Below are 13,340 nucleotides of genomic sequence, written 5' to 3'. Positions count from 1 at the left end.
TGAGGAGCGCACCTGCGCAGTCCGCACGCCGGCCGGCAGCTCGGCGAGGGCTGGGAGGGGCCTGACGCGCCCACAACATGGGCGGGGCCAGGTAGGACAAAGCCAATGGCGGCGCTTTCCGATGGTGGGCGGGGCTAGAGAAAAGGCGGGGTCTGCGCTGATAAAATTTGTAGGCGGGACCAGGTGTAGGGCGGGGCTCGCGGCGGCGCTCCCCTTGGGTGGGAGCGGGTCAGGTATGAGGGCGGGGCGGAGGCTAAGAGGTGGCTTGGAAAGTTGAAAGACTTCAAGGGTCTGGACCATCTAGGAAAGGATGAGCAGAGGAACGGATAAGATGGTGTGGAACGAGGCATGGCTTAGGGAAATCAGGGGCGGAGTAATAATGTTAGTGTACATGATCGACTATCATAAGTTCAGAACCAAAGGAAGTTCCACCATAAGTGACTTAACAGTATTTGACCTTTAGCCTGATCCCCTTCCTCAAAGGAGAAGGTGGGATTGGCATGATTATTGGATATCGGGGAATCCTGGATGGAGAAAACTGGCTCTTTTGAAGGTGTTATGTTCATTCAGAACACAAGTCAAAGACTGCCAAAAGTCACCAGTGTATTATATAAATATAATAAAATAATAAAGTAACTGGACATGTGGCCCACATGTGGATGGACCTCTGTGAGTTCAGGGCCAGCCTGATCTAAGTAGTGTGAGGACCAAAACAGGAAAAATAAAGCATACAGGTTAAGAGTTCTGTTTGTATTTAAGGATAAGTTCCTGTTTGTCCTGTGTTTGTTTGACCCATCTGCACGGATGTGCTTGATCACATGTGGACCGGAAGTAAATCAGGGTCACATGTAGGCTGAAAATACATCAAGATTTACGCTTGCCCCTAATTGAACCAGACGGGAAATGCAGTGAATTGTGGGTTTTGCCTTTTTTTTTTTTTTTTTTTTTTTTTTTTGGTTTTTCGAGACAGGGTTTCTCTGTGTAGCCCTGGCTGTCCTGGAACTCACTCTGTAGACCAGGCTGGCCTCGAACTCAGAAATCCGCCTGCCTCTGCCTCCGGAGTGCTGGGATTAAAGGCGTGCGCCACCAACGCCCGGCTTGGGTTTTGCCTTTTTAAGCCCCTGCAAATATCGACTTGAGGCCATTCTCTGGGAACCCCAAGATGAACTTGGCCTGAGAGCCCATCACCCTGGCCAGTATTTAATTAAAGCTTACATTAAATTTGGCTTTAAATTGTGGTAGTGGTCTTATTCTCTACTGACGGGATTAACACGAGTTCACGCCTAAGACTACTGTAACACAGTAAGACTACGCCTCAGACAAACAAAACAAAGCAAAACCAACCAAACAAGCGGGGCAGTGGTGGCGCACGCCTTTAATCCCAGCACTCGGGAGGCAGATTCTGAATTCGAGACCAGACTGGTCTACAAAGTGAGTTCCAGGACAGCCAGGGCTGTACAGAGAAACCCTGTCTTGAAAAACAAAAACAAAAAACAAAACAAACAAACAAAAAAACTCCAGCCAAACAACAACAACAACAAAAAAAACCCGAACCAAAACAACCCCAGGGATAAGAGTTCACCACAACCCAAATCACTTCGTTTTACTTTGGCCATTCATGGGCCAGAGAGATGGTTCAGTAGGTACCTGCTGCTAAGCCTGACAGCCTCACTTTGATTCTTGGGACCCAAACACTCTTTGTGGCATGTGAGCACCCACAAACATACACACATACACACACACACAGACATAAATAAGTAAATATAATTTTAAAAATTACTTTGGGGTGCTGCTTGTGTGCTCCCTCAGTGCGGACCCGGTGCCTCTTTTGTGAAGCGGCAGCTGAGGAGACTCCGGCGCTCGCCATGGCCGACGAGAAACCCAAGGAAGGAGTCAAGACTGAGAACGACCATATTAATTTGAAGGTGGCGGGACAGGATGGTTCTGTGGTGCAGTTTAAGATTAAGAGGCATACACCACTTAGTAAACTAATGAAAGCCTATTGTGAACGGCAGGGTTTGTCAATGAGGCAGATCAGATTCCGGTTTGATGGGCAGCCAATCAACGAAACAGACACACCTGCACAGTTGGAAATGGAGGATGAAGATACGATTGATGTGTTCCAGCAGCAGACTGGAGGTGTCTACTAAAAAGGGAGCCTGCTACTTTACTCCAGAATTTTGTTATAGACCAAGAATACATTCTCAATTAGAAAGCCACAATTTGGTCCCACCACATCCTGACTACTACAGTATAGTTTTCTCTTCTTTCATTTCCCTGTCCCCATTTCTTTATTGTACATAAAGTAACTGGTGTATGTGCACACGAATAGTGCTCTTTTTTTTTTTTTTCTTTTCCTTTTTTAAACTAAATGGCCGATGTTCTTTTCTGGTTGACATCAGATGGAGATGGTCTGGGGAAAAATACTGGGTTTGTGAAAATACCCCCTTCTCCATTAGTGGCATGCTCATTCAGCTCTTATCTTTATATTCCAGTAAGTTATTTTGCTCTCATTGTTTTAACAAAAAAACCCAACAACACCAAATCCTTGCATACCTTGTTCGATTGGAGAATTTTAATGTTTTTCATTTATCATTGTAAAACCAAGGACAATTTTATAACTTTTTTGTACGTAGCTGTTACATGTAGGGCAATCTGTCTTTAAGTAGGGATAAATTACTCTTGAACAAAATGATCCTAGATAGTTTTCCCTTCAAGTCAAGCGTCTTGTTGTTTAAATAAACTTCTTGTTTAAAAAAAAAAAATTACTTTGGGGGCTGGAGAGATGGCTCAGTGGTTAAGAGCACCGACTGCTCTTTTGAAGGTCCTGAGTTCAAGTCCCAGCAACCACATGGTGGCTCACAACCATCCGTAATGAGATCTGACGCCCTCTTCTGGTGCATCTGAAGACATCTACAGTGTACTTACATATGATAATAAATAAATCTTAAAAAAATTACTTTGGGCATACCGGTTAGCTTCTATCTAGATCTAGTCTATCTAGGTCATGAACGAGTTTCTATAATTTGTTCTACCATTCTATGCTAGGATTCTATAATTCTGTAAAATGCAGGCTCTGATCCCCCTTTTCTCAAGGAAGAGACCCGAGATTATTTTCTCTTTGAGACAGCTTCCCTAAATGACCAGCAAGCACCCAGACCCACCGAGGGGGCACTAGCATTGATATATGTTGGGGTCCAGGAGTCACCCCACAAACCACAAGAACACGGATCTCAGTCAGACAGGGATGGTTTATTGAGCATTTGCCTCAGGACTGATTGATCAGGGCCGCAGAGCAGACGCAGGAGCTGACTGCTACGATAAGCCAGGATTCTGCAGAGCTTTTAAGCCTGAAGTCCGCAAACATCTGTGCCAAATGATTTCACCAATCAGGACTTATGGATAGGATTTCCTCAGGTACACGTATTTGTGGAACACTTATCCTGTTCCTATTGGTTGGGATATTCAAATGTGGTAGCGGAGACTTGTCTTGCTTAACATTCATGTCTTAAACTTGCTAACCAGAATGCTAGTTACCCACATACATGACTCTGCCAAGTAGGATGTCAATTCCCAGGGAGGTCTTGGGAACATAAAACTTTACTTAACCCCCTACTCAAAATGGAAAGCTTATTCCAAATAGCTTCTTATATTGGTGCAGGACTCTCTTATGTTGGGGTCCATTCCTGGAGCAGCTTACAAAGGCAGAAACCATGAAAGCTCATACATAGCAGTGGTAGCACATGCCTTTAATCCCAGTACTTGGGAGGCAGAGGCAGGCGGATTTCTGAGTTCAAGGCCAGCCTGGTCTACAGATCGAGTACCAGGACAGCCAGGGCTACACAGAGAAACCCTGTATCAAAAAACCAACAAAACAAAACAAAAACAAACAAACAAACAAAAAAAACCCAACCAACCAACAAACAAAACAAAAACAAAAAAACTCTCCTACACAGGTGCAGGAAGTGCTGCTGGGTGGTTGGTTTGGGTCCAAGCGTATTGTGGCTAACTATAGAAAGTAGTTTTTAACGGACCTCTATTATGATTGATTTCCAAGAACACCAAAGCACAGAACATAGCAGAATATGCAATCAACTCAGGCATGAGAAAGTTTCCTAGCAACAGTAGTAATAGCACATGAGAAAGTTTCCTAGCAACAGTAGTAATAGCACACGAGAAAGTTTCCTTGTAACAATAATAACAGCACAAAATGGCTAACTAGACAGCAGTTACCCAGGCTTTAACAGCATACTCTCTGAAAAGTTCCCACCAGAATTCCAAACGTCACACGCATGCAGAAACTCTCTGCAGCTGGGTAAACTATGCCTCTGCTAGAGCACGAGGCAAATCATAGTTGGCTGCTGCAGACAGTCCGAAGCAGCCCATATCTCCACACCTGAAATTAAAACAAAAACACCTCCTTATAATATTTCTGCGTTTTTTAAAAGAACCCCAAATCCCCAAATTGTCACTACAAGTATGTGCTATTACAGACATCCCCCTGTCCCACATGCTTTCTTTAGATTCTCACATGCATGTAAAGGCGGTGAAAAGATTAATGCTTAAAGAAAAAAGCTTTAAAGAATAATATTCTGAGTGTGGTGGTGCACACCTGTTTCCTCACTGGGGAGGCTGAAGCAGGAGGATTAATTCAAGTTTGAGGCCAGCCTCGGCTTCCTAGTGATATCAAGGCCAATTTGAATCTGGCTTAACCAAACGAAAGTAGTCTCTGATAAGTTAATATTATCTGATAATTATGCCCAAACAGGAAAAGTTTCACAGAAACTCCCACCTCAAAGCAATTTTACTTTGTTCCTGTGAGACTGAATCAAGAGTCTCCTGTGTGCTGTCTATGTACTTCCACTGAGATATGCCATTGAGCCACACCCTAGTCCTTACTTATTATCACCATAACCAACTGTGTTGACTGCTGTCTAGACACTTCGCATTCATCGTCCTACCGTCATCATCATTATTCTTAGTTGTTATTTTTGTCGTTTTGTTTGGTTTTTGTTTTCTTTTTGGTTTTTCGAGACAGGATTCCTCTGTGTAAACAACCCTGGCTGTTCTGGAACTTGCTTTGTAGACCAGGTTAACCTCACGCACAGACGTCCAGTTACCTCTGCCTCCCAAGTGCTCAGATGAAAGGTGTGCACCACCACAACCTGGCTCGTCATCCTCATTTTATGTGTGAAGGAATTTTTGTCCTTATTACACAGTCCCAGTTAACTGAAGGGGGGCTTTGACCCTGAGATTGTCTTACACCAAAGCTATGATGTTCTTAACCTAGCTAGCCTTTGTTTGGTTTTGTTTTTCCAGACAGGATTTCTCTGTCTCTAACTGTCCTGGAACTCAAGATGTAGACCAGGCTAGCCTTGAACTCAAAGATCCACTTGTTTCTGCCTCCCAAGTGCTGGGATTAAAGGCGCGTGCCACAACCACCTGGTGATATTTTTTTTCTTTTTTCTTTTTGAAGGCTATCTGTAATATCATCTAAAACTTTGGGTTCCCTAGTTCCTGCCCAGGTCCCCTTAACCAGATTATGGCAGAGATAGGCATCTCCATTCCCTACAAGATCTCCATCCAGGTCATTCTTTCATTTATCTATTCAAAAAAATAACTTGTAAAACAAATAACTCGTTTAATTTCCTAAATATTTCATATATCAGAATTTAAAACTACAGGCTGCAGGGGGCTGGGGCGGCAGCTCACCTGTACGGTGCCTACTGTCCAAAAACGAGGACCTGCCCTTGATCCCTAGAACCCATATATAAAGCTGAGTGCGTTGGGCCTGGACAGAAGTCATTGCTCTTTCAGAGAACCAGGGTTCAATTCCCTGTACCCACAAGGCAACTCACAACCAGCTATAATTCCAGTCCCAGAGGAATCTGGTGCCCTCTTTTGGCCTCTTAGGGTACTGCATGCACATGGTGTACAAACATACCATACACATAAAATAAAATAATGACTAAGGTTAATAAAAGCTAAGTGTTGTGGGTTGTGTTTGTAATCCCAGTGCTAGGGAGAATTCTTAGGGCTCATTGGCTAGTTGGCTGTCTCACCAAAATAGGTGGACAGAGCCTGGGGAACAAACACCGAAGGTTAACTTTTGGCTTCTACACATATGATTCTATGTATACACACACACACACACACAGACGTACAGCTTGAAAAGTCATAGAACAGACACGAGTGAAGCTACTACCCAGATGGGCATAATGTACAGGAACAGCAGTTCTGTGTGTATTGTTCCCTCTGTCCCTGTCATAGGAAACACCTGTCCTGGGGTCTTCATTTCTTTTGCTCTTCTTTGGTTTGACCACCCCTCCCACCCCGCCCAATATCTCTAAACAATATAGTTTCGTTTTGAAAAACTGTGAAACAAGCCCCAACTTAGCTCTACCCAGGAGTAGCCATAAAGCCCTCCTCTGTGAAACTCCTGGGGGATTTAAGCTGAGTCCTGGGGGATTTAAGCTGAGTTTCTCGGGGACAGAGCATGGACTCAGCTTCCCAGAGAAGATTCCAGCCTGGGAAGTCAAGGGAAGACCTGGTGAGGGAAGATAGCTCATCATGGTGGAAATTTCCAGGTAGGGGTATAGTCTGACAAAAATATGTTCTCCGAGGGAGGATGCTATGGGGTACTGAGTATGTTCATGTGGCTCTGGTAGTGGGGTGAGGTGCTGGGGATCAGGGGCCCCCACAGCTCTGGGTGTCCAGATGCATTGTGGTAGCAGGTATAGGAGGCACTCTGACTATACCCGGCTTTCTTTACTTACTGTTAACATTTTCTTTTCCCTCTTTGTTCCGTTTTGTCTTTCTTCCAGATCATTTGCCCATCTGCCTCTTGAAGGCTGCCAGGCTGTGGTAAGGATGAGTGAGCATCTGAGTGCAGCTTTTCGTGTGGGTAGACACCTCTCTTTTAAACATACTTTTCTTGTTTTCTTAAGCCTCCCTGCCATTCCTGCCTTAGTTTAAAAAGATTTCTTTAGTTTTTCTCTTAAATCCTTTTTATTAAGTTTTCAATGTCTGCTCTTGTGTTAAAAAATCTTTTAATTTGTGTGTGTGTGCATATCTGTGAGCATATGTGTGTATATGTGCGTGTATGTGTATGTGTGTATGTGTGCATATGTGTGTGTATGTATGTCTGTATGTGTGTGTGTATGTATGTTTGCGCTCTCATGTGCCCACAAGCCAAAGTGTTTACTTGAAGGTTAGGGGAGATGTTTCAGGATTTAGCTCTCCTCTTTCAAGATAGATATGGAGATTAAAATCAAGTTCAAAGCTGTTACCTACTAAGCCCTTTCACCAGCCCTTTGGTTTAATGTCTAGAATTTTCTTTCCTTTCTTCCCCTTCCTCTCTCTTTCCTTCCTTCCTTCCTTCCTTCCTTCCTTCCTTCCTTCCTTCCTTCCTTCCTTCCTTCCTTCCTCTCTCTCTCTCTCTCTCTCTCTCTCTCTCTCTCTCTCTCTCTAGACTTGGGTTTCTCAGTCTGTCCTGGAACTCACTCTATAAACCAGGCTGGCCTTAAGACTCAGAGATTTGCCTCCCTCTTCTGGGATTAAAGGCATGCACCACTTCCCCTGGCTCTTTCTTTTGTGTGTGTGTGTGTGTGTGTGTGTGTGTGTGTGTTGGAGACCAGGTCACACCACATCTACATCTCTTTTCTTTTTCTGTCTTCTCCATCAGAGTGTGTCAGATGCTGAGGAAGCACTGTTGGGGGCCCCTGGTCTCAGAAGTTTTGTCAGCCTGACTTCTTGAGTGATACCACCAGAAGAACTATGTCTACTTCGGTGTTTCTTCCAGAATGAATGCTGTGTCCCCCAGTTCCAGGCCGTGCACTTTCCTTTGAACATCCCTCTGCATCCTACATCCCTGCCCCTCTGCCCACATGCCGCTCTTTCCTGTTTAGCTTGGATAGCAGGCTGGCTCTGGCCATCAGAACCATTGCTGACCTTGGCTGTCTTCACCTGCTGGGCAGACACAAAAGTGAGGCCAACATCTGGACCCAGAGGAGAAATTAGAGGCCATTTGTGGAAGTACTCAGGAGGCCGGAAGGCCTCTGTCCAAGGCCAAAACACCACACCATTGTTTTCCAGTTCCAAACAGGAAGGGAACCTGGGTGTGCTTGGGCAAAGGAAAGGGAACTTGAGGTGGATGTAAGTGTGGCAAGTAATCTCGAGTTAAAAAGGGGCCACAGTCTCTTCTAATAAACAGTGTATACTGTTCTGTATCCTGATATGCGTGACTAACCTCCGCTCGCATCTTTGGTCCTCAGAAACGGTTTCACAGGCTCATTTTTCCCCCTTTCTGTTTTTAAAGACAGGATCTCAAGTTCTCCACGATGACTTTGAACTTCCTAAGTAGCCAAGGATGACCTTGACCTTCCTGTCCCCTCCTCCCAAGTGCTAGGATTCCACGCATAGTATGCCCTGCCATTCCTGGCTGGTTGTGCGACTTTCTGTCCTTCTGTCTGGAGTCTGAGAATGTATGCATGTATGCAAAGCAAGAAAGAATGGCTTCACACAGAGAAAGAGGAAGCATAAGAGCAACCATTTACAACCCTCTCCTCCCTGGTGTGTGTGTGTGTGTGTGTGTGTGTGTGTGTGTGTTGGAGACAAGGTCACACCACATGTAGCTGGCCAGAAGCTTGGGACTCTCCTCTTTCCTAATTGCTGGGATTACAGGCAGACGCCACACCTAGCTAAACCCGGGTTTGGAGATGATTCCAAAAGCCACAGTTGCAGCCATTAGACCACCCTGCCTACCCCGATGCTTTCATTTGCTTTTGGATGCCATTCTGCCAAGGGTTTATTAATAGTGTTAATATACTGCCCGGCTCTGTGGGTTGGGGGAGGGTTGGCTGACCCAGGTGGATCTCCTTGAATGAATAGCTTCACAAACATATTGCATACCTCATTTGTGTCATATCGGCGGTGGTCCCATTGTTCAAAGAGACATTGCCCAAAGAGACCTGGTCCATCCCTTAGCTCCTTTAAGTGGGTGCTGTGATTCCCATCTGAATATCAGGCTGTGGAAAATTTGGTGACAGTAAAACATTTCTGAAAGCACCGACTCAGAATCAAATGTGTCATAAACTCGAGGCCTTTCTGGCTGAGCTTCCGCGCACTGCTCAGGTCCCACGTCACTGTAGACTCGGTTTGAACACAAGCATGTGTCACGCTGCGAGACACCAAGGACAGCTGCCAGAGTCCCCTCCGCTCGGATTGGACACTGAAATGTTGGCAAGCGCGGTGTTTTTACTGGACGTGCAAAGGTCTCCGCTTTGGGGTCAGTAAAGGGTCTCAGCTGATAAAGATGCTTGCCACGATGACGATGCCTAACCACTTGACATCTACCTATATATTTTGGCAGGTGTATGACTCCCCACCGAAATAAACTATTTAATGAAAAATTTTTTTCTTTCTTTGTTCTTTTTATGCTACTCCCCCCCCCCCCCCCCGCCCCGCCATCCCCGCCCGGAGACAGGGTTTCTCTGTGTAGCCTTGGCTGTCCTGGAACTCACTTTGTAGACTAGGCTGGCCTCAAACTCAGAAACATGCCTGCCTCTGCCTCCCAAGTGCTGGGATTAAAGGAGTGGACCACCACTGCCTGGCTACTTTGTTCTTTTTTTTTTTTTTTTTTAAAGATAGGGTTTCTCTGCATAGCTCTGCCTGTCCTGGAACTAGCTCTGTCTACCACATTGGCCTCAAACTCAAAGATCTGCCTGCCTCTATCTCTCTAGTGCTGGGTTTAAAGGCAAGCCCCACCACTGCCCTACTAATAAAAGAATTTGTTAAATGCTCAGTGAATTTGACTTGTTACTAGGGCATACTTTCCAACAATTTCCGAAGTGGGCCTAAGCACACTGTATCACTTGGTGCTGTGAATTTATGTGGAGTAATGTTCTTAGCCCTGACAATTATGAAATCAAAATATCTATTATCTCTGAAAACTGTTGAATACACCCTGAAAAACACATAACATTTACATAATTAGTGTACACTTTTTAATATTATTGCTAAAATCATTTGTATATGAAAGAAATGCTTTAAAATAAATTCCTTTATGGTTTATTTTCAGTAACCATTTGATTTGTATAGCTGGATCTTGTACAGATGTACTGAGTGAGAAGTGGTCCCTGTTACAAAAGGTTGATGAAGGCCTGGTCCAGTCGGGAGTCCAGGTGTCAACGGTGAAGAAGTGATGTTAGTAATTCAACCTACCTACGACCACTCAAACCTGACATCTGTCCGCACAGTGTAGCTGCTGACCAATGTGGGTACGTGTGGACCTGCAGCTTATAACACTGCTGTCACCACTCCTTAGAAGAAGTCTATATTGCTAGGCATAGTGGCATTCGCTTTTGATCTCAGCACTCGGGAGGCAGAGGCAGGCGGATCTCTGAGTTCGAGGCCAGTCTGGTCTACAGAGTGAGTTCCAGGACAGTCAGGGCTACACAGAGAAACCCTGTCTCAGAAAACAAAAACAAAACCAACCAAGCAAACAAATAAAAAGAACTGTGGCCGACCCTGGGCGTATACAATTTGGACACATGTTAACTCTCTTGGTTGGGTTAGATTCAGTGTCTTTCTGAAATAAAACAAACAAAAACCCAAATAGAGTTCCTGTGTCTTAGAAATTGTTTTAGTTCCTGGAATTTTAAAATCTCTCTTGCTATTAAAATATCATGTAGCAGGAGGACGCTGAGACCTCTATAGTGTTGGCTCTATCAAAGAGTCCTAAATATCTGGGTAATTTTAGAATCACTTCCAAAAGAAAATGGAGAACTCCCATGAAAACATTAGTTAGGTGAATGTCCTGAGATTATGGGTGGTGGGTGCTATCTATCTATCTGTCTGTCTGTCTATCTATCTATCTATCTATCTATCTACCTATCTATCTATCTATCTCTATTAATCATATATCTGTCTATCACATCTCTGTTTGTCTATCATATCTATCTATCTATCTATCTATTTATCTATATTTCTATCTATCAATCATCTATCATATCTCCGTCCTATCTATCTATCTATCTATCTATCTATCTATCTATCTATCTATCTATCTATCACCTATCTCTATTAATCATATATCTATCACATCTCTGATTGTCTATCATATCTCTTTATTTCTCTATCTTTCTACATATCTATCATATCTCTGTCCATCATATCTACCTATCTATCTATCATCTATTTTGAGGCAGGGTCTTGCTTTCTGGTGGTCTGTAATTCACAATCCTCCTGCCTCAGCCTTGTGAGTGTTGGGAATACAAGTGTGCCCCTCCAAGCCTGGATGGCACTCTCCTATGTCCTAAGACGTTGTAAAATGGGTAATTGAGTTGTTCTAGCCCTTAGCATCTGTTGAAGACCTTCAAGTAAGGGTCCGAGGTGGGGCTCAGTGGTAGAGAACTTTTCTACTATGCTCAAGGCCTTGGGTTTGAGACCTAGTACTGAAAAATAAAATAAAATGACCTCGAGTAGTACATTGACTAGATAGTAGAGAAATAGTCCTGGGCACTGGAGTGTCACCTCTTCCTGTGACCAATGATTTCCTGGGAGCCTAGGTACATCAAGAACAGAAAGTTTTGTGTCCTTGCTTCATTTTCCCTCTGGTTTTAGTTGTGGGGTCTTGTTCTCTATCCTGCCATCTTGCGGCCATATTTGGAATTGCATCCTCTTCTGAGAGGCGAAACTGAAATAGCTCACCTAGCTTCAGTTCTCCTAGCGCTACACTTACCAGGTCCTTTCCACCAGAGCATCTCAGGGTGTGATCGAGGCTCTGGCACTCACTTTTCCAGTCCACTAGAAAATACACACTAATTTAGAGCTTACAGCCCACCAGTGGAGGAGACAGCCTTTAAAAAGCAAACAAATAAACATATTGATAAACTGTGGGGCAGAAGTGGGTGTAGGAGGCGGGGGGATTTTACTGAGAAGGCTACAAGGGGCAGAGTTACCCAAATGGGAGAAATTTCAAATTAATAACGCATGAAAGATGAGGAGGTGGTCAGGAAAAGAGCACATGCCAAGGTCCTGAGGCAGAAAAGTGGTAATCACTGGGGGGCCTTCAACACGAAGTGAATATGAATATATTTTATGAATACTTCATGACTGGGAAGGGTTGGAGGGGTGGTGAGAGTGGGGTTGCAAAAAATATATGCATATAGTCCAGGGTCATGCAGCACAAGTTAAAGACCCTGATTTTGTCTTGAGTCCATTGGGAAGGTAGTAGAATTTTTATTTTTTTCAATTTTTAAAAATAATGTTTTAGACACAGTCTCATTATGTAGACCAGGTTGGCCTTGAATTCACAGAGATCCACCTGCCTTTGCCTTTCAAAGCTGTGTGCCCCGTTACCTGGGTGAGTTTCTATTTGATGGAGGATAGTTTGACCTGGGCAGTAGGATGCTGGGGACCACTGGGGACCTGGGACAGAGGCTGGGTGAAAAAAGTTTCTTTCTCTATGTATCCACTTGAAGAATCACAATTCTCCTTACCTAGTCTGCTGAGTCGGAGGATTAATTACGGCTGTGTGCTATATCTGTGGCTGGTTCACATTGTGACTTTGTTTGTTTGTTTGGGTTTTGGTTTTTCAAGACAGGGTTTCTCTGTGTAGCACTGACTGTCCTGGAACTCACTCTGTAGACCAGGCTGGCCTACGAACTCAGAGATCCGAGATCCACCTGCCTCTGCCTCGGAGCGCTGGGATCAAAAGTGTACCCCATCACCAGCCAGCCCCCTGTGTTTTTATTGGACAGAAGTTACTAGGTCAGAGAGGTGCTTTCAGAGTGAGTCCATACTGAACATTTTTAGCAATTTCTAGCTAAGTATAGATTTTTTTTTCTCTAATGGATGGAAGAAGTTTATTTGATAGCACAAAACAACAGTGTTCTATCCAACCACAAAGAACAAAAGAAATAAAAAAAAATAGGTATGTGGATAAAAGACAAGATACCTAAATACTTTATTACATTTATTTATTTATTTATTTATTTATTTACTTGTGTGTTTTTGTAGATACAAATGCATATGGCACAAGAGTGCCTTGGCACTTGTGGGGAGGTCAGGGCTGGTTCAGACTTTTCCCTCTGTAGATCCTGGGGACTGAACTTAGGTTGTCAGGCTTAGTATTCATTTTACCAACAAAATGAAACAAAACAAAGCCCGGCAGTGGTGGTGTGTGCCTTTAATCCCAGGACTCCAGAGGCAGAGGCAGGCGGATCTCTGTGAGTTCAAGGCCTGCCTGGTCTACAGAGTGAGTTTCAGGTAGGACAGTGAGACCCAGAGGGAGGGAGAGAGGGAGAGAGAGGGAGAGTCTCTGTATACTAAACCAGTGA

General features: G+C 44.2%; 1 long non-coding RNA gene and 1 pseudogene across 1 annotated transcript; both read left to right on the top strand.

The window, feature by feature from the left end:
- The first annotated feature begins 1 nt into the window (after position 1).
- Positions 2-7,834, top strand: LOC110306001 (uncharacterized). The gene is made up of 3 exons (XR_002379216.3): positions 2-91; positions 6,825-6,864; positions 7,685-7,834. It is a non-coding gene; the product is annotated as an uncharacterized LOC110306001 (long non-coding RNA).
- On the top strand, positions 1,792-2,350 carry LOC147001421 (small ubiquitin-related modifier 2 pseudogene; annotated as a pseudogene).
- Positions 7,835-13,340: the final 5,506 nt, after the last annotated feature.

Source organism: Mus caroli, unplaced genomic scaffold, assembly GCF_978045245.1.
Source record: "Mus caroli unplaced genomic scaffold, Mus_caroli_1 scaffold_13, whole genome shotgun sequence".
In the NCBI taxonomy this organism is placed as follows: domain Eukaryota; kingdom Metazoa; phylum Chordata; class Mammalia; order Rodentia; family Muridae; genus Mus; species Mus caroli.
This window is presented reverse-complemented; position numbering and strand designations above follow the sequence as displayed.